This window comes from Ictidomys tridecemlineatus, chromosome 7 (genome assembly GCF_052094955.1).
Source record: "Ictidomys tridecemlineatus isolate mIctTri1 chromosome 7, mIctTri1.hap1, whole genome shotgun sequence".
Classification (NCBI taxonomy): domain Eukaryota; kingdom Metazoa; phylum Chordata; class Mammalia; order Rodentia; family Sciuridae; genus Ictidomys; species Ictidomys tridecemlineatus.
In genome coordinates, this window is record NC_135483.1 from 105,911,597 (window position 1) to 105,938,939 (window position 27,343).

Here is a 27,343-nt window from a genome sequence, read left to right on the forward strand (position 1 = left end):
TTTCCTGGGGAGCGGGCCCTGACTTTATCTGTCCCCCATAAGTCACCTTCTTCCCTCGCACACAAGCGTCTGGCCTGTGGAACAGGAAAGGAGACCAGTGGGTCAGGTGGATAGGGAGGTCAGAGACCAGATCGGCATCCCTGAAGTCCGAGTGCTGCCTTCCTTTCTCCTGGCCTGTCGTCTCCCTTCCTAGGTCAGGGTCATGGGCCTCAGCTGGCAATCACTGTTTCCCAGGAGCCTGATGGATGTGGAGAGCCTTGGACGCAGCTGGTCCAGGTGCGTCCTGACGTGGTACTTCTTCATGAGCACTCTCGGAGGGACTACTGTTCATCCGGAGTGAAGGGCCACCCTTAATGACTTTGTCTTGCCATCATCCAGGGAGTGTGTGTTTGCTCCTATATGTCTGATTTGGGCTGCTGCAGAATAATAATCCTGAGAGTGGCTCTTTTTCTTCCTCCTTCTCCTGCTCTTCCTTCTCTGGACCTCAGGTATGCATGAATATATTGCTCTTAGCAATAATCACCGTTAGAGTTAAAATAACAATAATGGTTTTTACACTATGGTAGGCTGTTTCTTCACATTTCCACCCTGTTTCTACGTCACCGAAGTGGCTTTGCACTTTCCTTATTTGCCCCTGTCCCCTCAATATGTCAGCATCTCTTTCTTGAAATAATTCGAAACCACTTTTGATGATGAGGTGTGGGGTGGCAAGGAGATAAGTTCTGCTGAGATGTGGAATTAGAAAGTGAAATTGGATGTACGTCAGGGTCCGATCTGAGTGACTTTGGCCAAGTGACTTCATTGTTCCGCGCTCTGACTTTGGTGGGTATAATTTGCTATGACAGTGCAAAACTTTCAGACTTATGTCACAGTGCAAACAGGACGCGGCTTGTTCATTCAGTCAGCAACTGTTCCCTGGGCACCTTTGCCACATCTGGGCACTGCAGTGGGCTCTGGGGGATACTCACTAGCACTCAGTGAATCTCACATCTCGTCTGTCAAATGCAATTTTCCCTTATGCTCAGCTAACCTCTCAGATCTCTTTGGAATGCCGGTTAAAAAGCAAAATTGGAGAGTAAGAACCTCTCCAAATTGGCTTAGGAGTTCACACTGAGAATAAATCTTTGAGCTGAGTCTCACTTGCTGCTGCTTTGGGTATAAGTTCTCTCCAGAGTCAGCTACACCCAGTGAGTCTTAGGTGGATGGGGGTCATTTCTATTTTTGGTACCAGGGATTGAACTCAGGGGCACTTAACCATTGAGCCACATCCTCAGTCCTTTTATATTTTATTTTGGGACGGGTACTTGCTGAGTTGCTTAGGGCCTTGCTAAGTTGCTGAGGTGGGCTTTGAACTTACAATCTTCCTGCCTCAACCTCCCGAGCTGTTGGGATTACAGGCGTGCAACACCCTGCCCAGTGGGGTCATGGTTTTGATAAAGAAATCTGTTGAGCCAAGAAGCTGTTGAGCCAGTTCTGTTAATTTGTCCTGGGGCCCTGTGGACCCTAAGATGAAAAAGACATTGACTTAGACCTTAATGAATTAATGGTGTGTGAGAGGGGCTGACAAGGAGGCAGCCAAGTCCCCCCGCATTTGTGTGGTCAATGGGCAGTTGATGGAGGCATCTCATGCCCAGGAAGCCACTCAGCTAGGACTCCAGGATCCACAAGAGTCACCAGTGATGGTCAGTTCTTTGTTGCTGTGACCAAAATACCCAAGAAGAACAACTTGGTGGAGAAAAAGGTTATTTTGGCTCATGGTTTTAGAGGTTCATTACATGGTTGGCCAGCTCCATTGATCTGGATCTGAGATGAGGGAGAAGGGCATGGTGGAGGAAACACCCTCCGTGATCCACCTCCTTCAGCCATGCCCCAGCAATCCATCTCCTTCAGCCATGCCCCACCTGCTTATAGTTACCACTCAGTCCATTCAAACTAGGATGCACTGATTAAGTTCCAGGTCTCATAATCCATCAATCATTTCACTTCTTCTCACACAAGGAACTTTTGTGTGTGGGGGTGCACATTTTATAAAGAAACCACAAGAGCTCCTTTCAAAATAAAAGCTGTGACATTTCTGGGTTTGGGATAATAGATGCATTTTCCCTATTCTCCTTGCTAACTACAATGAAAGATACTGGATATTTTATAAAATAAACAGAAGAAAGGCTCTGCAAGGTGGAGAGAAGGAGGCAAGACTGGTTAAGGATGCTGAGGAGTGACATGGTAGTGAGTTCTCTGGGATTTTTTCCCCCTCATATCCTGAACTGGGTGTTGGAGAAGCTGGTAATTCAGAAATGCCAATGGACACAACCAAGAAAAGCCCCAAGAAAAACCTTTTTTTTTTTTTTTTTATAGATGAAAGACCAGAAAGAAAACAGCTCAGAATAACAGGATATGTTTAGAGAATCACCTTCTACTCTTTGAAATACAGCAGAAAAGGCTGCACTGCCTACCTCCCAGAACACACCACGTAGGGAGACTCAGCAATAGTTATGAGATGCCCCTGTCCTGCTCCCCTCCCCTCTCCCCCCGCCCCCGTCCCTGGGCTGTCACAGAAGGAAGTGAGGCAGTGGGTGTCTGACTTTGATTTCTGGTGGAGACAGTGAGGTACCATTCTGATGCCAGAGGAGGACTGCTGAAACAGAGAATTTACCAACTTCCAGAATCTCAAGCATCCAGGATACACTAAGAATCAGCCTCCAAACTAAGAATCAGAAACATCCCCATTTGAATGAGAGAAGACAATTAACAGGTGCCAACAGGGAGGTGACAAAGATGTTGGAACTATAGGGCAATGATGTTTAAAGCAGCTATCATAAAATGCTTTGACAAGCAATCACAAACATGTTAGAAACAAATGAAGAAAGTCTCAACCAAGAAAGAGTAGACATAAAGAACCAAATGGAAACTTTAGAAATACAATAACTAAAATTAGCAAAACCTCAACGAGGCTAAATAGATTAGAATCTACAGAGAAAGATAGAAGAATAGAAATTGCCCAACTGGAAAAACAGAGAAAAATAAACTAAAAAAGAAAATAAATAGAGGTTGGGGACATGTTAGACTCGTGTCATCGGAGTTCCAGGAAAAAAAAAAAAAAGGAGAAAATTAACAAGGCTGAAAAAGTAGTCAAGAAGCAATAGTTGAAAAATTCCCAGAGATTCAAGAAGTTGAAAAATCCACAAAAGTAGAAGCCCAAAGAAATTTATGCCAAGATACGTTCTAATAAAACTCCTGAAAACTAAAGATGAAGAAAAAAATCTTTTAAGTAGAAAGATATGATAGAAATTGTGCTTATTTTTAAGGGTAGAACAATTAGAATGCCAGTAGATTTCTCATCAGAAACCATGGAAGACAGAAGAAATGGCCAAATTCAACATTTTGCATCTAGTGACATTGATCTTGGGAATGAGGGAACAATGGATGAAGGAAAACCAAGAAAATATTTTACCACTAGCAAAGTTACCCTGAAAGAATGGATGAATGAAATTATCTAAATAGAGACAAAATGATATGAGAAGGAATTTAGAACATTAGGGAGAAAATAAAATAACAGTAAAAATATGAGTAAACACAATAGAATTTTCTTCACTTTTCAGTTTCTCAATTATGTCTGATGGTTGAAGAAAAAATCATAATGCTGTCTAGGTATAATTCTCAATGTAAAGTAAATACTTACAATAATTATGTTATAAACGTAGTAAGTTAAAGGAATTTAAGTGCAGGTAAGTTTCTACACTTCATTAGAACTGGTAAAATACCGACACTAGCAGACAGTGACAATTATGTGTATACTGTTTAATACCTAAAGAATAGTTAAATATCTCTCCAAATAAACAAGTTCAAAACATTAGATGGAATCCCAAAGAAAGTACAAGTAATTCATAAGAAAGAATGACAAAGGAAATAGATGAATAAGGCAAAAAGAAACAGAAAACAAAAATTAAAATGCCAGACTTAAACTTTAGAATGAAATTAAATGAAATGTAAATGTAAAATGATCTAAATATACTGATTAAGAGATAAACATTAGTGGCATAAAAAATGACCTCAATACATGTTGTCTACCTGAAACTGACTTAAAATTTAATGAGATACGTTAGTTGAAACCAAAAGATACTGCATGCAAATATTTATCAAAGGAAAACATGAATGGCTATATTAATATCAATTAAAGTTAAATTTAGAGTAAAAAGAATTACCAGAGACAGTGAGGAACATTGTATAATGATAAAAGGGTCAATCCATTAAGCAAACCCAATATGTGGAATGAAATCCATCATATTAACAGGGAAAATTTTTAAAAAAGTCAAGGATCATAACAACTGATGCATAAAATACAGTTGGCAAAATCCAAGTTACTCTAATGATGAAACTTCAATTTATATAGAAGAAGAAAGTAGGAATAGAGTGGATTTTCCTTAATTTGATAAAAAACCCAAAAAGCCAACAGTTAACACCATACTTAACACATTGATCCTACTAAGGTTGGGATCAAGGTAAGGATATTTGCTCTTATCCTTCTTGTTCAACATAAGGCTGAAACTCTTTGTCAGTGCACTATAGCAAGAAAGAAAATAAAGGTCCTACAGATCAGAAAGGAAGAGATGAAACTGAAACTATGTGCAGATTGCATAATATTCTATGTAAAAAATTCCCTAAGGAATTTATCAAAACCTCTTAGAATTCATAAGTGAGTGCAGCAAGATTGTATGATATAAACCCAACACACACACACACACACACACACACACACACACACAAAATTAATGTGTTTCCTTTGTATTAGTCAGGATTAGTCAGCCCTAGTCTGAGACTAAAAATCCTAGAAACTCCCGGAGAATCACTGGTGAGAGTCCAGGTTGGAAGAGTCAAGGAGTTAGAATCCAACTTTCTCTGGCAGCGATTCCACCAATAGAGGCCCTGCTCAGGCATGAAGCTTGCCTCTTCCTTCTTCTGATTTCATTTTTTTAAAAAATTTCTTTAAATTTTTTATTTTTAAATTTTTTGTTCCACCTGGGCTCCCTGCCTATTCTTGGTGCATCCCACATTGAGGGTGAGTCTCCCTCCAACTCGCTGTCTCCCATGCCAATCATTCCAGGAAATACCTTCATCAACAATTCCAGAAGCCTCTTAGTCTTAGGCATCTCTTAATCTAACCAAATTGGCAATCCAGATTAAACACCACCACTTTCTACTAGCAATGCATATATGTAAATCAAAATCACATTATCATTTACAATTATTTAAGAAAAATGAAATACTTGGATATAACAAAATATGCACAGAACTCGTATGCTGAAAACTATAAAACTGAAGAAAGAATCCAGGTAGATGTAAGTAAATGGAGAGATATAACGTTTGCATAGATTGGAAAATTCAACATTTACTAAGATATCAGTTTCATCCAAAATGATATATAGGTTTAACACACTACATATTGAAATTCCAGGGAGAATTTTTTTGATGAATATAGATAAGATTATTCTTCAACTTTTATAGAAAAAGGAAATAGAATATGTAAACCAATTTAAAAAATGACAAGTTAAATGAAAGGAATCAGTTTGTCTGACTTTAGGACATACTATACTACAGGAATCCAGACATTGTGGAATTGTTGGGGGGATGAACACATCGATGGAATGTGCTAGTCAGTTTTTTGTGTCATTTTGGCTGAGATACCTGCCAAGAACAACTTGAAAGAGGAAAAGTTTATTTTGGCTCATGGTTTCAGAGTTTCAGTCCGTGGTTGGCTGACTCCATTTCTCTGGGTATGAGATGAGGCAGAACGACATGGGGATAAGGTGGGGGGGGGGGGAAGAAGCGTCTCAGCTCATGGCAGCCAGGAAGTGACATGAAGGGAGAATTGAGGTGCCATGGAAAAATATATATCCTAAAGGCATGGCCTACCTCCTCCAGCCACCTCCCACCTGCCTACAGTGACCAGCTAGCACAGTAGTCCTTTCAAATCTGTCAACTAGATTAATCTATTGATTAGGTTAAAGCTCATGCACTGTAGTCATTTTAGCTCTGAGCATTCCTGCATTGTCTCACACAAGAGCTTTTGGGGGACACATCACATCCACACCATCACATGGGATGGTGTGAGTGAACCCAGAAATTTCTCCGTAAAAATAAAGTCAATTGTGTTTCGAGGGGAGTAGGATCAACTTTATTTAAGTATAGTTTATATACAACAGAAGTTAACCAATTTTAAGTGCTTAGTTTGATTAGTTTGTATTATGTGCATAATGTATAACCATAAAATATAATAAAAATATGAAACAATTTGTAATAAAAATATGGAACAATTAATCATGTCAAAGTTTCTTCATACAACCTTCTAGTCAGTCACTTTTCCAAACTTCTGGCCTTAAGCAATCAATAACCATTTCCTACTTCCACAATTCTGTCAACTCTGGAATTTCATACACTTGGGACTGTGCAGTGTTACAAACTTCTATCTACATCTTTTTTTTTTTGCATATAGTTTTTGAACTTCACCCATGTGACTATTATTCTATTTCCTGTAGCAAGCAGGAAAGTCTTTTCAACGACTGGTGATGTATAAACTGGGCTTCCTTAGGAAAAGAAACTAACCTTATATCAAAATTAGCTTATAAAAGATGATAATATATAGTATAAAATATTTGGGATCTGGGTTGGATAAAAAGTTGTCACATATGATACCAAAAACCTGATTAATAAGTGTTAATAATTAGACTGTATCAAAACTGAAAAAAAAGAATTACTCTGTGATAAGTCTTTTTGAGGTTGAAAGGATAACATACTGGCTGAAAAAATATTTGAAAATCACTGTTATGGTTTGTATGTGAGGTGTCCCCCAAAAGCTCATGTGTGAGACAATGCAAGAAGGTTGAGAGAAGAAATGATTGGGTTATGAAAGCCTTAACCCAATCAGTGAACTAATCCCCTGATGGGATTAACTGAGTGGTAACTGAAGTGGTGGGATGTAGCTGGAGGAGGTGGGAATTGGAGTGAGACTTTGCGGTTATATATTTGTATTTGGCGGGTGGACTCTCCCTGCTTCCTGATCACCACATAGCCTGAATGTACACATGTGATAGAAGGGCACAGACCAGTGCACACACTTTGAAGCAATGTCCTTTTTATGGTTTTAATTCTGCATTATCATATGGAAAATGTAACTATTATGGAAAACTGAATGAAGGGCCCAGGAGACGTCTTTGTACTTCCTATGAATTTGTAATTATTTTAAACATAAAAAGTTTAAAAACCAAAAAAAGAAACCAAAGGCTCTGAGTAAAACTACTGGGATTTCTCCCCAATGTGGTGCTCACTGAGGTGAGAGAAAGTCAGAGGAAGAGGAAACTCACACCAAGCAGGTGTTTTCTCTTAATCGGCAGCATTCTGGAAATCAAGAAAATGGGATTCGAGAGTAGCAGTGGTATGTGCCACCATGCCTGATGTAAGTCGATATTTTTAAAGTTTCATTTTTTTATCGATGCATTTAATTGTACATATTAGTGGGATTCATTGTAACAGATTCATCCATGAGCCTAACAAAGCTTTAAAAAGAATTACATTCAGGCACAGGTTATACATTCTCATTGTATCCTGTTGATATTACAAACAAGCTTGGTAAAAATTAGCATGTTGAATAGAAAGAGATTAGGATTAAAGCATAACTGAAATGAAATGGCTGGGAGTATTAGTTTTTTAAGGAGCTCCATAAATTGAATTATGAGAAAATTTTACTTGATTTCACTCTTTCTCTGTCTTGGCCACCATCACCACTCAGTTCAAAGAGCATTTGAGACACACCCACCATTTATTCTAGTCTATCATTTGGAGAAGCAAAAGGTAAAGATCCCAGATTGAAGGTGAGGAGGACTTCTGGGACACAGTGGTCAGCAGGGCCTGACATGCCCCCTGTGAGTTGCCCTTTTGGTGGTCAGACCTTGGCTACTGTCCCCTGTGATTTAGCTGGACCCCGAGACTTGGTTCTCACTCCTGGAATGCAGAGGCAATGGTGGAGCGTCTTGCTGTGATTGGGCTGGTTTTGTTTCTCTCCTTTGACTTTCAGACTGTGATGAAGCAAGCTCCTCTTTTGGAAGGGCTCGTGTGGGAAAGAGCTGGATCTCTCTAACCCTCTTCTAGCAGCCGGATTCTGAGGCCCAGAGGTCAACAGCAAGTGAGGATCAAGCCAGGTGGGTGAGTGGGAAGGGAAAGCTCCTTTCCCTTTCTCCTGGAGATGCAGGCAGCCTGTGAGATTCCTGAGCCAGCTGAGCTGTGCTTGCATTCTTGATCCAGGGAAATTGGGAGGTAAGACGTGCTACTGTAAGCCACAGAGTTTCAGGTAGTTTATTATGCAGCAATAGATGACCAAAATAGATATTAAGACTTTTGCATAATAAAAAGAAAACAGTAGGCCTATGGTCAACTGGCCCAGTTCAAATGAAAGGACAAGAACCATTCTTGCCATCTCCAGTTCACTAATGTGCCCTGGACTATTTTGTACCCTTGTTTAGGTTTTCCTGCCTAAGGTGACGACATTTGGGTTGATTCATGTTTTCCAAAGGTGATTCTCCCTTCTTCACTGTGATGATGTTTTCTCCTTTTGAATCGGGTGGGCCTATGAATTGATGCTATTTGACTTCTGAGGTTGGATCACACAAAATAACATAATTTTTGCTTGTCCTATTGGAACACTTACTTGGGAATCCAGCCGTCATGCTGTGAGGGAGTCAAGCATCCACACAGGAGGCCCCAGCTGGCCACCAAGAGTGGCCACCACAGGGGGATGGGACAGAGACTTGGAAGATTGGATCCCCAGCCTTTGAGCCTCCTGCCCTGATTGATACTAAGGAGTTTAGACTGAGGATCTCCAAGTGTGAAAACAAAATGTCATCATGATTTGAATTCACTAAATCTGGGGGTGGTTGGTTATGCAGCAATAGAGACAATGAACCACCTAGGTGTCCGTGTGTGTGTCTGTGTGCCTCTACAAGGAAGGCTGGACACCCAGGTCCTCAGAGCTCTGAAAGGCTAGAAAATAGGCAGCAGATGTGTTGGGTCCTTGGGAGACACAACCACAAGAGGGTGCATAACATTACCTCCTGTTCTGAGAGGTGACCATGCTTCTTGGGGCTGCATCCACTCCTGGCAGGATGCTGTTAGCAGGGCCCCAATTGAAACTAGGATTGGGCCAGGATGTGGGACTGCCTAATATTTGGCATCTCTTTTAACAGATTTTTCTTTATTTAGAGGATAGGATCAACTTCCACGGAGTCAGGGCAGAGGAGAATGGGCTGAGCTGGCTCAGCTTTCCTCAGCAGTCCTGGGTGACTCTGCTCAAACTTCTGCCCAGCAAAACAGGCCGGCACTGGGCTGCAGCAATGTCTTCTCTGCTGGGCAGGTACCAGGGCCATGTTGGTTGTCATTGTAATATCACCTCTGTCTTCCCTCCTGCCCTGTCAGCCTCCTGAAGTCCTCCCTACAAACATGGATGTGTGTTCCCCCAGAAGTGTACCTTGGAAGACACAAAGTTCTTGTCTCATAGCCCGGCAAAGTTTCTGTGATTTGTGTTTGCCTGTGCTAGCCACAATCTGCCCCTCATTCTGTCTCTAGGTTATTCTTCCCAAGACTCTACCCACAGACTCTGGCACCTCAGAATATCCCCAGTCTGCTGACATCAAGTAGAGTGCAGCAGCAGTGAGCCAGCAGACAGCAGAGAACAGGGAAGGGAACTTACTACTGACCATAATAAAATGGCAGGGGATTGGGCTGCCATTGACAATGGACATTATAAGAGAGCGAGATGATGGGAGAACAGAGAGCACCTACTGAAGGGAGATTTGATATGATATAATTCATGGTGATAGCTCTTGTTGGAAAAATAAGATCTACCTTTCATGTCACATGTGTGTTGCAGTCTGGCCGCAGCAAAATAACCAGGGGGTGACGAGCAACTTGTGTAGATTGATACAGCAGGAGTGGGAGCCGTTTATTGTAGGACAGGAGGGGTATTTATACATTCCACACAGCTTATCTAATTAACATAAACTAGATACAGCAGTCAACCAATAAGGAATCTCCACACTTAATGGCTCGCTGGTGTTACTTCACAAACCACTCCCTCTGGCAAAATGCCAGGTGCCATCCTGACTTGTTTACAGACTCTAACACATGTGGGTGATGATGAGACCTCAAGTGAAGAAAAAAGCCCTGGGGGGCAGGACAAGAGCTGCATAGAGTTCAATGTCAGTGCAAAACTCATTTCAAAGAGAAAATCTGCAGCATAATATTCGTTCATTCATTCTACAAACTACAGCAAGCACCTCCATGTGAAAACACCAAAGTATATACTCAGATAAAAGAGTAATCAGATGTACCCTAATTTCTGCCTTCACAGACATGTCACTCCAGAGGGTACCAGTTGTGAAAGAAAGACTTAACAAATAAACAGTTCAATGCAAATTTGGCAACTGCTAGGAGAGGAAAAATAGGGGCGTGAAGACTTGGTTTGGACTTCTGTGAGTAAATGACACTAAGGCAGAAGTCCTGCTGTCTGTAGGGTGCATGCCTCATCATGTAGGGTAGAGCCTCATCTCATGGTATAGCCCTCACCTTCAGAATGAGAAGGGAGCCATTCTAATTAGTGTTTTTGACTATAGGAAAAGAGAAATAGGCTGGCTGTTGAGGTCAAGAAATGATTTGTTTCAAAGATAGGAAGCCTTGAATAATCACTAGGGAAGTAGGAGAAGTAGGTTTGACAGGTGTGCACACACCATGAACCATCCTCAGAGAAGACCCTATCCTGGAGGCTGAGTGTTGCAACTGTTCCCCAGGCAAATGGCCTGTGATCACCAGCTCCAATTCAAAACCAGAACTAGGTTTTAGAGCCAAGGTGGCTGTGCTGATTAGAGATTCCCTGGATCTCTAATCCTGCATCTGGAGTCCACTTGGCCTCTCAACCCAACTACAAAAGTGGGCATTTATACATTCAGAGGCAACCACCATTCCCAGATGGCACATTCCCATTCTACCTAAATTCATGGCTGGGTAGGGTGGGCACAGGTATGCATGGCTCTGGGACACAATGCTCTTTCTGGGGCCCTGTGGAGTGTCACGGTGGGAATGAGCACAGTAGCACAGGCAGTGGGAATCTGCATCTGATTTTGCATTCTAAAGTGTACACACTTTGTGCATGTGAATGCAGAATCAGCTCACCTATCAAATTTAAAAGCCTTTTAAAACATTATAGTTATTCATTGATTTTGCAGTGAGTACTGTGAAATCCAACATTTCTAGAAGGCATTTTGACAATGTGGATCCCAAAGCCTTGAAGATAAAGCCCTTGACTTGGTTCTATGCCTGGGAAAATAGCCTAAGGAAATAATTAAGGATAAGGACACAGATTTACCAGAAGAATATAGGTCCTAACTACAAAAGTGCTGCTACAAAGGAAGTATCAGTGAGAATTCACGCATAAAGTGGGAAAATGAAATCCAATTAATTTAGCAAGAATCACCTTCTTGTGCCTCTTGGGGCAGATGGTGCTTTAGGAATGGCTCACTGCAGGGCTCATACAAATTGTAAATATCTGCTGGTAAGTTCCTACTTCTCAGTGTTTTCACTTTCTCTGTGTTCATTCTGACCCAATACAGGTTTTCTACTCATAGCTTAGAGCAGTTCCTAGGGTTCACCTTTAGCAGCAAATCAGATCTGTGTCTCAGCATTCTAAGGGAAAACTCAAGGCACTCTCTGATTGGACAGGTTGAATCACATGACCTCCGGGACCACACCCTGGTGGGAAGGCTGCTCCCCACCTACTCAGTCCTGGGTGTGGTCTCCCCATCCAGGGCTGGGTGTTAAGAAGCCACGCCTCAATTTCCTCCTTAATTGGCTCCCTGTGAACAAAACCTTCTCTGGACCTGGACTGTCTTGCTAGGGTAGATCGGGTTTATATTTCAATCTGACCATAAAACCACACATTAGGAAAGGTACCTAATCAATTAGTTCTAATTAATTATGAACAGAATGTGTCTCCAGCTGTGGGATGCGGTTTGTTTTCTGTTGGCTCTAATTAGAAAAAGTTTAGTGACTGTCTAAAAATAAAATGTGCAAGGGAGCCATGGGGGGGGGGATAGAAAAAGAGCAGGTGGTTAGAATTAGTGTTAAATGGCAACTAGAATGCTGTAACCGCTTCCCATTGACGTGGGAGCAGCTTGCTTGATGCTGAATATAGCTCAGGACAGAGTTCTGGGGGAAGCAGAGACTTCTCCATTCAAGGACCGCCCTTCCCTGTGCCATTCATCACTCTCAGCTCTCTCTTGTAGGCTTCCTAGGCAAAGCCAGTCCACCTTGGGCGGGGCTGGGTGCCCTGTTAGAGCCCTGTCCAGGACAGGGAAGGTGTGCCTCTGCTGGGGGAGATGGGGGAACTTTCTGGAGATATCAGGTATTGAGAGAATTTCTCACTGTCTCTGTGGCTTCTGTGCTACTCAGCTTCATGTCAGTGTAATGAATACCTGGGATAATGAACTTATTTATATATAGAAAGGTTTTATTTTGGCTTGTAGTTTTGGAGATTCCTATCCAAGAATGATGGGCTGTTGCTTTGGGCTTCGGGTGAGTGTGCTGGATAGTAATGGATGAGAGCAGGTGGTGGAAGAAATTCCCAGGAAGCAAAGAGAGAGAGGAGGGACCAGGGCCCTGAGGACCTTCCCCTAGACTCCAAAGGTTCCATCGTCTCCCAATAGTGCCATCCTGGGGGTGGGGGACATTCAAAATCCAAACTCTAGTTTCCTGTCTGTGTATTGTAGAAAAATACTGTATTTGCTGCTAGATGCTTTCAAGAACAAATTAAACCTGACCCACACCTGCTTAAGGTCTGTGAGGTTTAAGGGGTTGAGTGCAATGAGCACCCAGCATTGGGCACCAGAAGTCACTGGGGAATAGGACAGCTGGGTTTTATAGATGTGCTGGGGGGTGGTGGTGGTGGTGGTGGTAAAGAAGACAGGGGCCAGGGGAAAATGAGAGTGAATCCGTCTCATTTTGAGCCCCATAACCTCAGGCAAGTCACTCACGCCTCTGAAGCTGTCTGCCCGTCTGTTCCACTGAGATGTGAATTCCAACCTCATAAGGTGGCTCATCGGATTGAATGAGATAGCTGATGGTGTTGGAGCGCAGCAGAGCGTCTGGCACAGGCACGTCCAGGAGCTCAACAAGTGGGAGCTGTTGGTGTGATAGTGACTGGAGAGTGTTGTCAAGAAATCTCTCTTTCTACCCTTGGCAGAGAATCAGTTCTCAACCAGGAAAGTTTCTTGGTGTTTCTTCTTTGCAGAACAAGTGGCAGGGAGCCACCCTCCCTCGAGTGTGCTGCTTTGCTGCATGCCACAGGTGGCTGCCATGTTCCAGTAGGAGAGCTGGCGAAAGCTCAGTGTGTCGGGACTCCTGAGTGAGGACATTAGCAGAGCTGATACTGTCCACAAAAGGACTTCAGGCAGGGCTTCCTCAGCCTCAGTGACATCAACTGGGACCCTCAAGACTTGAATGACATGCATAGTAAAACCCAGACTGTGGCAGAACAGAGGCAGGCCCCTCCATCCCCATGGCTAACAGATGTCCCATGCCTTCTTCAGGGAAGTGAATGCATGCCAACCCCAAAGAGGAGCCACTCTGAATGGCCTGCTGTGTCTCAGTTCATCCTCCCACTGTTTTAGAAGTTCCTATGTTTTGTGTTATGTTAAAGACATCACCTGCAAATGCCATGATTTTAATCTCTTTTATTGGTGAGCAACATTCCATTGTGTATATATGCCACATTTTTAAATCCATTCATCTGTTGAAGGGCATTTAGGTTGGTTCCACAGTTTAGCTATTGGGAACTGTGCTGCTACAAACATTGTTGGATGGAGTTAGAGAAGACAATGCTAAGTTGAGTCAGCCAATCTTCAAAAATCAAATGCTGGATGTTTTCTTTGATATAAGGAGGCTGATTCACAGTGGGATAGGGACCGGGAGCATGAGAGGAATAGACAAATTCTAGATAGAGCAGAGGGATTGGAGGGGAAGGGAGGGGGCAGAGGGTTATTAATGATGGTGGATTATCATTATTATCCAAAGTACAGGTATAAAGGCACATATGGGTGTGGCTATACTGTGTATATACAACCAGAGATATGAAAAATCGTGCTCTATATGAGTAATAAGAATTATAATGCATTCCACTGTCACATATAAATAAAAATAAATAAATAAATAAAATTGCATTTAAAAAAAAAAAGACAACTTTCAGGTATCACTGCCTTCCAAACTGTGTTCCCAGGGTGATCATTATTAAGTGAAGCTAATTTTGAACACAATATCCTCTGATCATGGAAAAATTGGAGATTCCTTAAGAACTCTGGTCTAATAAAGACCAATTTAACTTGGCTAAGCCTAGCCCACTCCTCCCTCAGTGCCAGGGCAGGTCAACCTACATCGAGGATAGCCGCTCCTTTCCTGAGAGGGGAGGAGATGCATACAAGGGCCAGACCTCTGCTGTTTTAATCCAGTGTGGTTCTTGGGCAGGAATCACTTAACCTGTAAGATGCCTGCCCTCTGGATCCCGGGTCTGCTCACTGAGGGGTTTGTTTTTTGTTAATATTAAATTGTTTCAGGAGCTGTTGCTTCCATTTCTGCTTCAGAGCATTTACTAATGTACTTAGACACCACTGGGTTTGTTGGTGACAGTGTAGAAATGATGTATCTGGTTGCTTCTGTGGAGAGGGTAAGGGGGACCTCTAATTTTCCACAGTCCAGGCTGAGGCACTGCAGCTGTATGGGGGCTTGGGCTGGGCTCCATGCCAGGCTTGAGGACTCATGCCAAGTTCCCTCAAGGGAGTTGAACTCTGCAATCTCAATAATGGCCTTCCCTTCCCAAGGGCAGGTCATATACTGGCTTCTGTTCAGGCTCATCACTGTAGCCTCTATTCATTTCTGACCTCATGTTTAAGGTTGTCTGTGTGTGTTCATTTTTTTGTTTATAGTTTCTATGGGTTTGGAGCAAAGGATGGGTGGAGATGGATGGAAGGTGGATTTCAGTTTAGTCCTGGACTCTTTGGGATCCTCTGATCTGACATGTGCCTCCTTCCAAGCATGCACCTTTCTTTCTGCCTGCCTAGAACATCTTTGTACTATTGAACTAGATGAGCCCTGAAATCTGAGAGTCAAAGTCCCATGGAAGCTTACGTCCTGCTCAGGTCAGTATCTAATAAAGATGAGCAGAGCAGCTGCTTGGGGCAGCCATTTAGGGACCCAGATCCTTCTCATCCTATCACATAGTCCTCCGAGTGGAATGGAAACTTCTCCATTCAGTCTCAAGTGACTTTCTTTGGAGCTTTAAGTATTAAATTTCTCATAACAATTCAAATTCTTATTCACAACTTTTATTTTAAACTTATTTGTATGCATGCATTCTGAGGAAACAAAGCAATCTGCCCCGAGGAAAGACATCTGGGTCTAGCAGGCTCCTTTCCCCTCTTTGGAAGGCTTCAGCAGGTGTCGCTGGATGTTGCTATAAAGACACTTCATGGATGAGCTTAACATTTCAGTCCATGGACTCCAGAGTAAAGCAGATTGCCTCCATAATGTGTATGGACCTCATGCAATCAGCTGAAGGATTTACAAGAAAACAAAGTGATCCCACTGGACAAGAAGAAATTCTTGCAGAAGTTGGCCTTTTGACTCAAACTTCAGCCCTGCCCTGGGTCTCCAGGATGACCATCCACCTTGCAGAGTTTGGACTTTCCAACCCCCATAGTGTCATTGAGCCAGTTCTTTTAAAGACATCTATGGGGTTTGAGGGGAAGGGAGGAGGCATGGGGTAATTCATGATGGAGGAATGCGATGATCATTATTATTCAAAGTACAGGCACAAATTGGTGTGAATATACTATGTATATAACCAGAGATATGAAAAATTGTGCTGTCTCTCTATATAATAAGAATTGTAATGCATTCTGCTATGATATAAATAAAAAAATAAAATAAATACATCTCTTGGTTTCTGCTGTCCTTTTTTTTTTCCTGTCTTTCTCTGACTGTCTCTCCACACATTCATCCTGTTGGTTCTGGTTTCTCTTGGGAGCTTTGCCTCTGGGAAGAAGGCAGAGGAATATTTCCTGTATAGGAAAAGCACGTGCATAGACAGACTTGCAGGTTGGAGATAGCAGGGCTCTTTCAGGAAGCTGAAAAGCATTTGGTGATGCCTACGTTCAGGATGAGGCAGAGAGGTAAGAAAGATATTAAGACAGTATGATCTACACTTGGGGCACTTAGGACCATTTCAGTCCTACGTGTTGATCAGAAGCTCCTGCAGCATTTAAGGAGGGGAGTGACCTGCTCAGAATTGTGTTTCCAAAGGGTCACATGGGGCTCAATGGATTGCAAGGTGGGAGCCTGGGAGGCCAGTGAGGTCTTGCTGTGGACCAGGCTGGTGATGTGGAGTTCCTGGGGGATGGGGAGGGTGTGAATCCATGCAGAGCCCTCTCTCATTCTCCCTGATATTTCATAGCCATCAGGTCTGCCTGGTATTCCAGCCACCCTTCTGAATGCTTCCTCAACTGGTTTCTGTGTGTGTGCTAAGCCCCGCCTGACATCCTGTGCCACATCACTGACTTCCTGTCACAGGGCATTTTCTGCAACAGCGGTTTGCTCAATGGACATTAGCGAGGTTGCAGTCAGGAAGAGTCTTATTCTTTCCCACTGGCCCTGAAGCACACCACCTCTCCTTTCCTCAGTGCACGTTGTCATATACCTGATGAAAACATTTGATTTTATTGAAATTGAAATTGGGATTCCACAGAGAATTTCCAAGCCGACCTGTGGGCCAGCGATGGATGATACAGAGGGGACTGTGGCAGCTGCTCACTTCCTTCACCCCACCTGCTTCTGGTCCTTTCAGAGTTGGGGTTGAGGAAGAGGGTTAAGGGTTTTGTGCTGGGCTGGTTCTCTGGGAAGTTCTGTCTCTCAAACCCTCGGTCATAGGGCACTCTCTTATTCCTTATGCATTCACATAAGGTTCTTTGGAAACTCCAGGGGGTCCCTTGTGCTTCCCATCTCCTAGTAGAACCCCGACCCCAGGGGCTTATTATTGGAGGAAGCAGCCCTCTTTGGGAAGGAGACAGCGAACATGGTGGAGGCCAGGCCTTTCAGAGTCCTGTAAACCTCAAAGTGGACTTGCCTTGCCAGGGAAGTCCCTGTGTTCTCCTCACTACCTCCAGTAGTGCCAGCCCCTTCTTTTTGCTTTCAGGGGGCTCTTGAGCTCCTCCACAATTCAGGACACAGCTGTCACATTCTCCCAAGGATTGTTGAAGGTTCTCCTTCTAAGACAGCATGGGACCTGCAAGACTTGAAACTCGGTACCCATCCAGCCAGTATCTCATGTCCTTTATATCAGACAAGCCCACACTCTTCAAAGGATTCTCTGGGTGGGCCTCTCATTTTACCTGGGTTGAGGTAGGGAAGAGGTCACAAAATTCTTTCTACAATTTTTAAAGAGATCTTTGTCTATAAGTAAACTCTGGGCTTCTCTCACCTCTAGGTTGGAGATTGGTGTTGGGTTAAGGATAGAAGGACCAGGACTATCTAATGCTATTTGTGGAATATGGGACTATGCGTCACCCATTGGCCTCAATAGGAGATATCTGCCACAATTCTGAAAAAACAGAACGTAGCCTATTGCAAATAATTTGAAGTTTTAAATTTATCATTGAATTAAGAATTCAGTCAACACAAAGGATTTGTTTGTTCATCATTATCTTTGTAGTAACTAAAATAGTATCTGGCACAGAGCACAGAGTAGCATTTGAATGAATGAGGATAGACTAACTTGGTAAGTGGATGAAGAAGGATCATAGGAGGGGTTTCCGACCATTTCTACCAATCCCTGGCTCCTGATGATTGCACATGGTGTTCTGAAACACTCCAACCTGGGACTTGGATAGGCAGTGATCGGACATGTAGAATGTGGGCAAAGAGGTAGTGGGTTCACCTCTGAGATCTTTATGGTAAGCCAGGACTCTTGGATTCGGAGCTAAACAGAGGCTTCTTATAACCAGACCTGAATGGTGTTTTATTTGTTGTCTTTTGTTAGTGTCATTCAGGTACAACCTAATTAGGCTAATTGATTTGTTTTGGTTCTTGCATCCCATGATTAATCAGCCAGAGGTGACCTTTATGGAACCCCTAGGATTTCTGTTGCTTTTTGTGGTCATAATGTCTTCTCTGCCTCTTGCAGATCAGTGCCACAACCTGGATTTTGTTGTATTGTATCTTCATACCCCTTTAAATCAGGGACTCATCCCCCGCTGCAGATCTTCCCACCTGCATTCTGTGTGGCAGAGAGTGACCAGGAACAAGCCAAGTCAAAATCCCAACAAGATTCCAATTTATCATGGTGATGGGAATGCCTTCTGGGCTCTTAAACAGATGTAGTCAGGATAAAATTGAGAGGTCACCATCAAGATCAGTGAGATTTTTACTTTACTTATATGCTAAGAAGTTTCATGGTGTTGACAGAAAATAAACCAGACTCCTGGATCATAAATTAAAGATTCTATTTCTCAGAGTAAAAGCAGCAGCCAGAATGTCAGCATAGTTCTATTGGCTTCCTCATTCTCATGTCCTACTGTGGTCATGCACAGACACAATTCTATGTTAGGCATGCAGTAGGATTGTACTAACCATGAGGAACTCAGGCCAAGGGCAATTGCTTTTTGAGCAAGTAGCAAACACTGCAGCAAATAGCAGGTGCATGGTGGTTTGTGGTCATGCTGTGGTCATCTTGACCTACTTAGGTGCCTCAGAAACTGCTCAACATCTGCAGACTGATTCATTGTGAAGCTGGGCACATTCAGTGAGACTGACAGGCCAATGGTGGGCTGTCAATTCCAACAAGCTCAAGTTATGAGGCCACTCTAACATTTCTTTCTTTTCTTCTTCTTATCCACCCCCAACTCTTCCTTCCTTCCTTCCTTCCTTCCTTCCTTCCTTCCTTCCTTCCTTCCTTCCTTCCTTCCTTCCTTCCTTCCTTCCTTCCTTCCTTCCTTCCTTCCTTCCTTCCTTCCTTCCTTCCTTCCTTCCTTGTATTGGAGATTGAACCCAGGGGCATTTTGCCACTGAGCTATGTTATTTTTTTTTGTTTGTTTTGAGACAGGGTCTCTCTAAATTACTTAGGGCCTTGCTAAGTTGCTCAGACTGGCCTCAAATTTGCCATCCTCCTGCCTAAGCTTCCCAAGTTTCTAGGATTACAGGCATGTGCCCCTGCACCCAGGTCAACTCCAACATTTATAACTCTGCAAATCTCCTAGGAACACCTCTGGCTTCTCAGTCTCATTTTGCATAGGCCATTTCTGAGCTGAAGGGCTAACAGGTGGAGATGCTCCCAAATCATGCTCATTGAGGGCCACACGTGTAACTTCTGTACCTCGGTGATTACACTTTTCCTGTTTCACCCAATACCCATATCTATGTCTTTACTTGAGTTGAACTGATGTAAATTAGTGTGCTGTATTCTTTTTGACATGTGGGCTTCCAAGTTGCCTTTCCAATTAAAACCTGGAATATTATGGACTCTTCCAGGATGTGACCATAGTGGGTTGGATATGAGAAGAACTGGGTTCTCCGTCAGAGTAACTCCCAGGCAAAGTGTTGAGGAAGAGTCAAGAAAGGCAAGAGGTCATGCCGAGGGTCTTGAGCCCAGCCCTACAATTCTAATGAACAAGAGAGGACCCCAGGCTGCTCAAACCCACTGGGCTCACTTGAATCTTATTTCCCAGAAGAGGCCAGAATAATCTTAGAAAAACCAAATTCAGGTAATGTTCCCCTTCTTTCTCATGTATCCTATCACATTCAAAGTGAAATTCCATCTCCATTCTAAGGCTAATAAAGCTCACCACGATGCCAGCAGAGCCCCGTCTTCTTTCTTTGCCTCACTTATTCTACTCTGACCATGTTGAATCTCATCATGCTTCTACTTAAATCCCTCTGTCTGTAAGTGTACTCTTCTGAGAGAGGACATCTATCAATACCCTGGTGCCCCACCAGTCATTTTCCAATGCCTAACTCTGTTTTTCATCATGGTGCTAGGTCCATGTGAAGTTGCTGGTTTCTTTTTTAATCATTATCCAGGTGGGCAGAGGCCTGGGCTCCTTGCTTACTGTTGAATAGAGCTGGCCTTCATGCGTAGACAGGTGGTATGGATGAACTCAGTAGGCTATGATGCTTTCTTTTGCTGAAGAAGTTGAGGTTCTTTCTGATCCAGTGGGTAATGACCTTGGACCTCTTCAGGTCCAAGAAGGTCTTGCTTTCTTGTCTTCTGCTTGTCCCTACACTTGCCCTGCAGGTGTGGTTAAGAGTGTGATTAAGAGTCCTGCCCTGCAGCTATGGATAAGAGTGCCTTAGTCCTGACATTCTGACATACTATGGCATGTGGTGGTCAGGGGCTGTCAAGGAGTTATGGTCATCCTGCAGTAGTTGCCTCATTTAGGCACTTTAGTGGAATATATGAATGGAATGAAGGAGGCCAGTCCCTGACCAGCTGGAGCTTATAGCTGCCTTTCATTTGGATCCCTTCCCAGGCATCTAGAAGGTTCTTGATGAGTTCACTCTGCAGAGACCTGCCTGTTCCTGATAGAACTCGATATCATTGACATTTGGCTTTTACCACCTGACTTCCACCAAAACATCCTACTCTTGGTTGCCTTGCCCATAGAATATAGGATCTGAGAGCTTCCCTGAACCCCTGGACACCATCTGAGATGCTGCTGGCTGACCATGCCTCAGCATTTTACTCTTCTTAATTAACACTGGTGTCCTAGTCATGTGGAAAGTCATGGAAAAGAAATCAGACTTTGCAATTCGAATCCTAAATCTCTTCTCTCCTGATTGTGTGACGTATCCTCTCTGAGCCTGACTTTTCTTGTCTGAAAGATGGAGATGTGAACATCTTCTCTAAATAACTTTCATCAGTACTCTAAGTAGGTTATAAGGGTGTGTGTGTAAAATCACCTTGTCAGTGTGACTGCTTAGCTTTCAAAAAGCAAATGGTGGGTGTTTCCAATTCTTTTTGGCAGATGGGTGGCCACACTTTGGGTTTGTCTGTCTCACCATCTGTTGCAAGTGTGGTTTGGAGTGAGCCCAGGTTAGGATCTTGGCTTGATCACAGGGTGAGGTTCTTAATCTTCTCAAAACTTGTTTTTTTTTTCCCCCACTAGTGGAATAAAGATAATTCTAGTAGTAAAATTCATAGTGAAGTTAAGGAAAACAAAGCTCCTAGATCTGTCCATGGTACAAATACTCCAGATAAAGGTCACCTCTACCAATGCACAAGGCTCTTTAAGAGTTTGCTATAGATTCCATGTCTTCCAACCCAGGCCTTTCCTAAGGAGTTATCATCTGTCACTTTCTACCTTGATGTAGCCTGAGAGCCAGTGGGGGTTTATGAGAGCACATGGCACTGAAGCCAAGCTGCCCGGTCATTCCTGGATTTCTTGGCACCATTCATTTCCCAACATGACCCCAATTTTGAGGATAATTTTGCACAATAAGTAAGACAATGAACAGTCACACTGGTAAACAGATGACTGTGAGTAGTGAAAGATGTTTCCCACAAAGCATTCTGAATACGGTATTTATGGACTCAAGTTGTTACCAGAATATTTATAGACTGGATGCAAATGTAAAACATATGGTGAGCTCTTCCAGAAATACTCTTTCAATTAGGCTGTGCACAGTGCTCAGCCATGCTGCTCTTTCCTCTGAAGATGCTCTACAGCATGTTTGTAGGAATGTCACTCTAATTTGCAGAAAACAGGGTGAAAAAATGTCTCTCAGGGCACAGTCTTGGGGCAACTTGGGGCACCTTGTCTTGAGGCACTGCTTTTCTTTCATTAACAATGCCCATCTCCAGGGCCTAGACAGGAATGCTTTGCAAGGAAATGTGTGGTTGGATTTTTTCTTCACTTTTTGCTCCCTGACATGTGGAGATCATGGTGTGGGATGTTGCTGAAAACTCCAAGAACAGATTAAAAAAATCATCTGGAATAATGTTCTGTCTGTCTCTTGTCTTCCATTTGTTTTTGCAGGTCTGGAAGCTGTCAATACCAGGATATTCTCTGCACCCTACCTCAGGCTACCAATGCTACTGGGAAAATGCATCCCTTGTCTAGAACGTCTGCCATGGGAGCAGGTGTCCAGAGCAAGCACCCCACAAAAATCACACCATATGCTGGGACTGATCACCATGGAAAGAATGCAGTTTTGTATAAGGTCAGTGTAGGAGTAGCATGTGAGTGGATTCCACACCAAACAAGCACATGGTATGAAAATGCAAACCAGGAGATTTACAGAGGGGAGTGGTGCATGTCTCTTTTGCATAGGTTTCTTTAGGCTAGCCAATTTTCTTGGGCATGAAGAATATACATGGGTCTTTCTGTTTAAATGGGGTAATACCCAAAGTATGCAATGTTTTGAAGAAATGGATAAAAATAAATTAATATAAGCCTTTTGGTATGTTGGTTATGTCAAACCTTAAGAAATAGTTCACATTTCAGCATCAGCATTTACATTTCTAGTCATCTTTCACAAAAATAACCCGGCTATGAACATGGTTCCATGCCAAGAGTATTATTGGTATTGCTGCTATGTAAATGTGGTGTGTGTGTGTGTGTGTGTGTGTGTGTGTGTGTGTGTGTGTACGCATGCATATATTTAAGAGATACAACAAAGAGATACTTAGCATCTGGGAATAATTCAGTAAACTAGTAGTCACTAAAAGACTATGGTATGAAATTTAAAATTAAGCTTATTTGAGATTACATACAAATTGGTTTTTATGATAAACTGTTGTCTCTAAAAAGCAAGTTGCAAAATTAAGTGTGATAAGAGTACAATCACAAAAAAACTGAAACGAATCTACCTCTATTATGTTTCAAATGGGGAAAAGACATTTGAATATTTATAAACTCTGGTAAAATGTTCTAGCTTGATATAATGAATGGAACAGTATTTTTTTTTTAAAAAACAGTATTTACTTTTTACCTACTAAGTGGACATAGGTTTAGAAAATAGCAATGAAAAACAAAACAAAAAAATTCAGTACTGGTGAGACACAATGAGGTAAGTGGTTTTTGTTGTTATTATTTGTTTTAGAGTATAATATAGAGTTCTCACTTTCACAGCTTATCTGTTCTCTTTATATATTTTATAACTGAATTTCAAACATGTTAGGACTAATTAGTTTGTTCACATATTGCAGAGAGATATTACATAATAGTAAAAAATATCATACAACATCTGGATGGGTCAAGAGCTGGACCGCTGACCTCTATAACCCTCTCTCTTTTTTTTTTTGAAAAAGGAAAGAAAAAGATAAAGGACAGATTTACTTTGATATAATTCACCATGTAATTTGTTCAGAGTACAATTCAGTAGACTCAAGTATCTTCATATACTTATGTTACCATCATAACAATCAATGTTAGAACCTTTTATTCAGCTCAAAGGCAAACCTCATAGATAAATCAACAATAAAACAACAGAGTTGAATGACACTATAGCCCAAATTGACCTGATGGACATATACAACACATTCTATCCCACAGCAACACACAATGTCTATTTTTCTTATGTGCACATGGAATATTTTCCAAGATAGATTATATGCTAGGCTACAAAACAAGTTTTAACAAACTGAAGAAGATTGAAATATCAAGTATTCTTCTAGCCATAATGGTATAAAATTAGAGGCAAAAAACTGGAAAATTCACAAACATGTAGAAATAAAATGGCATACTATTGAATAACTAATATTTCAAATAAGAAGTCAAAAGAGGAATCAAAGTGTCTTGAGATAAAAATAAGACACAGTATACTAAAATATATGAGTTGCAGAAAGAGCAGTTGTAAGAGTGATAAGTCCTTTAAAGAAGGAGAGACAGAAACAGAAAGATCTTTACACCTTCATTTACACTATACTTTACACCCCAAGTAACTATAAAGAGAACTACCTTGGTTCAAGCTGGTAGAAGGAAGTTATATGAAAGAAGTAACAAAAACTAGAGCATAAATAAATAAAATACAGATTGGAGGTTGAAAAGATTAATGAAACTAAAAATTTCTTTTTAAAGGATAAAATTCATTAGACATTTAGCTAGATTAATCAAGATAAAAGGAGAAAGAATTCAAATAAAATTATAAATGCAGAAGAAAACATTCCAACTAATACCTGAGAAATAAGTAGGATCATGAGACTATTACGAACAATTCCACTCCAACACATTGAACAACCTAGGAGGAATAGATAAATTACTAAAAACATACAATACAGTAGATGGGGTAGAGAGAGAAGATGTGAAGGAAGGGGAGAGGGGATAGTAGGGGATAGGAAAGGTAACAGAATACAACAGTTACTAATAGGGCATTATGTAAAATTGTGGATGTGTAACCGACGTGATTCTGCAATCTGCATTTGGGGTAAAAATTGGGAGTTCATAACCCACTTCAATCTAATGTATGAAATATGATATGTCAAGAGCTTTGTAATGTTGTGAACAACCAATTAAAAAACCCCATACAATCTATCAAGAATGAATCATGAAGACATGGAAATTTGCACAGAGCAAAACAAATAAAAGCCCAGGATGAGATGATTTCATAGGTGAATTCTAGCAAACATTTAAAGAGAGACAAAGGGTTAATACTTTTCAGCATTTTCTAAAGTGAAGAGTTGAGAATACTTCCAAACTCATTTAATAGAGCCAGCATTACCCTTATATTAAATCCAGAAAGGTCACTTGAAAAAAATTATAGACAGAAATCCTGATGAACATTAATGCAAAAATCCTCGAAACAAATTCTAGCAAATCAAATTCAAAAGCACATTAAAAAGGATCATATGCCATGATCCAGTGGGATTAATTTTGTGGTTCAAGATGTTTCAATATATGCAAATCAAGAAACATGAGATGCCACATTAACAGAATGAAGAATAAAAATCAAAGGGACATAGGAGCACCTGACAAATTCGACATGATATTATGATAAAAACTCTCAACCAAATGCCTAAACATAATAAACCCCATGTATAACAGGTCCAGAGATGATATTATACTTAATCTTTTGAAGCTGAAAACTTTTCTTTTAAGATAGGAACAAGGTAAGGATGCCTATTATTTTCAATTCTATTCAACATAGTACTGGAAATATTAGCTAGAACAATTATAAAAAGAAAGAAAAAAAAGGAAGAAAGAAAAAATATCCAAATTGGAAAAGAAGCAGCAAAATTGTCTCTGTTTGCAAATCATGTGATTTTTATGCATAGAAAGTTTCTATAAAAAAATTGTCAGGACTAATAAATGAATTCAGTGAAGCTGCTAGATGCAAAATCAACACAGTGAAATCAATTGCATTTAAACACATGAACATCAAACTATTTGTAAAAGAAATATTAAAAATTCCATTTAAAACAATATCAAAAAGAATAAAATTAACCAAGGACACTAAAAGCACTGTACAATAAAAACTATAAGACAGTGGTCAAAGAAATTGAAGGACAATAAAATAAAAGGTATCCCATGTCCATGGACTGGAAGAATTAAAATAGTTACAGTTTCCATATTATCCCAAGTGATGTACAGATTCAATGAAATTGCTATCAACATTACAATGTAATTTTTTTTCACAGAAATAGAAGATAAAACAAAACTAAATTTTGTAGAGAACCAAAAAGGACCCATAAAAACCAATGTGGAATAAGAAGAACAAAGCTGAAGGCAACAAATTTCTTGATTTCAAGCAATATTATGGTTGTAGTCATCAAAACAGCACAGTAATAGCATAAGAAAGACAAATAGACAAATAGATAGCTTCCAGATAAACTCACACATCTACAATCTTTGACAAGGGCACTAAGAATACACAATGGGAAAAAGATAGTGTCTTCAATAAATAGTGCTAGGAAAGCTGAATATTCACATGCCAAAAAATGAGATTAGACACTCATTGGACTATGCCACAAAATTCACTCAAGATGGATTAAAGGCTTAAATGTAAGATTTGAAGCCATAAAACTCCTAGAAAGAAACAAAGGAGAAAGTTCCTGGCATTGGTCTTGATGATATACATATATATATTCCAAAAGCCCCCAAAAACAAAAGTCAAAATAAACAAGTGTGACTGCATCAACTAAATAGTTTCTGCACAGCAAAGGAGTCGACAAAATAGAAAGGCAATCTACAGAATGGGAGAAAAGACCTGCGTACCATATATCTGACAAGGGGTTAATAGTAAAAACATATAAGGGACTCATACAACTTAGCAACAAAACAAAACAGAAACCAACTAGAAACGACAACAGAAACAAAAACACAAAACCAAACCAACAAACCCCCAACAACAAAACAAAACAAAACAACAACAACAAACAAATAATCTAATTAAAAAATGGAAAAGGACTTGAATAGACTTTTTTTTTCCCAAAGAAGACATAAAAATGGCCAACAGGTATAGGAAAAGATGCTCAACATTTCTAATCAGGAAATGCAAATCATAACTAAAATGCGATAGTTTCCCTGTACCTTTTAGGATGGCTGTTAATAGAAAAGATTCCAGATGTTGGTGAAACTTTGGAGAAAAGGGAACACTTGTATACTATGGATGGGAATACACATTTGGTACAGATATTATGGAAAAGAGTATGGAAGTTCCTCAAAAAATTGAAAATAGAACTACCATATGATCTAGCAATCTCACTTGAGAGTATATATCCAAAAAGTGAAATGAGCATTTTAAAGAGCTATCTGTGTTCCATGTTCATTTCAGCACTATTTATGATAGTAAAGATATAGAAAAAAACTGTCTATGAGTGAATGAATGATAGAATTGCATATTATTCAGCCTACCCAAGAAGGAAATTCTGCCATTTGTCACAACATGGATGAACCTGGAGAACATTGTGCTAAGGGACAAAAGCCAGACGGAAAGACAAATACTTAATGTCTTGCTTTTAGATATATGACATCTAAAATACTTGGATTCATAGAAACAACTGGTAAAAAGTTAGTGTTAGGGTTTGGGGGGTGGGACAAGGCCAGGGAATGTTGGTTAAAGGGCACAAACTTTCAATTGTAAATTGTATTTAAAGTATAGCATGTTTAAAAAATAAATCTCATACCCACTTTCTATCTGTATAAACTTATTTATTCAGGATGTTTCATATAAATGGAATAATATACAATGCAGCTTGTAAGGATCAATAGTAAAGGATGATACAGAAACAAGGTAAAGAGGCAGGAAAGTGGCAGAGTGGCCCTTAGTC

At 41.0% G+C, this 27,343-nt stretch overlaps 1 pseudogene; it reads left to right on the forward strand.

Moving 5' to 3' along the window:
- The first annotated feature begins 241 nt into the window (after positions 1 to 241).
- The window catches only part of LOC120883739 (non-histone chromosomal protein HMG-14 pseudogene), a 139,687-nt pseudogene continuing 112,585 nt past the window's right edge, over positions 242 to 27,343 (forward strand).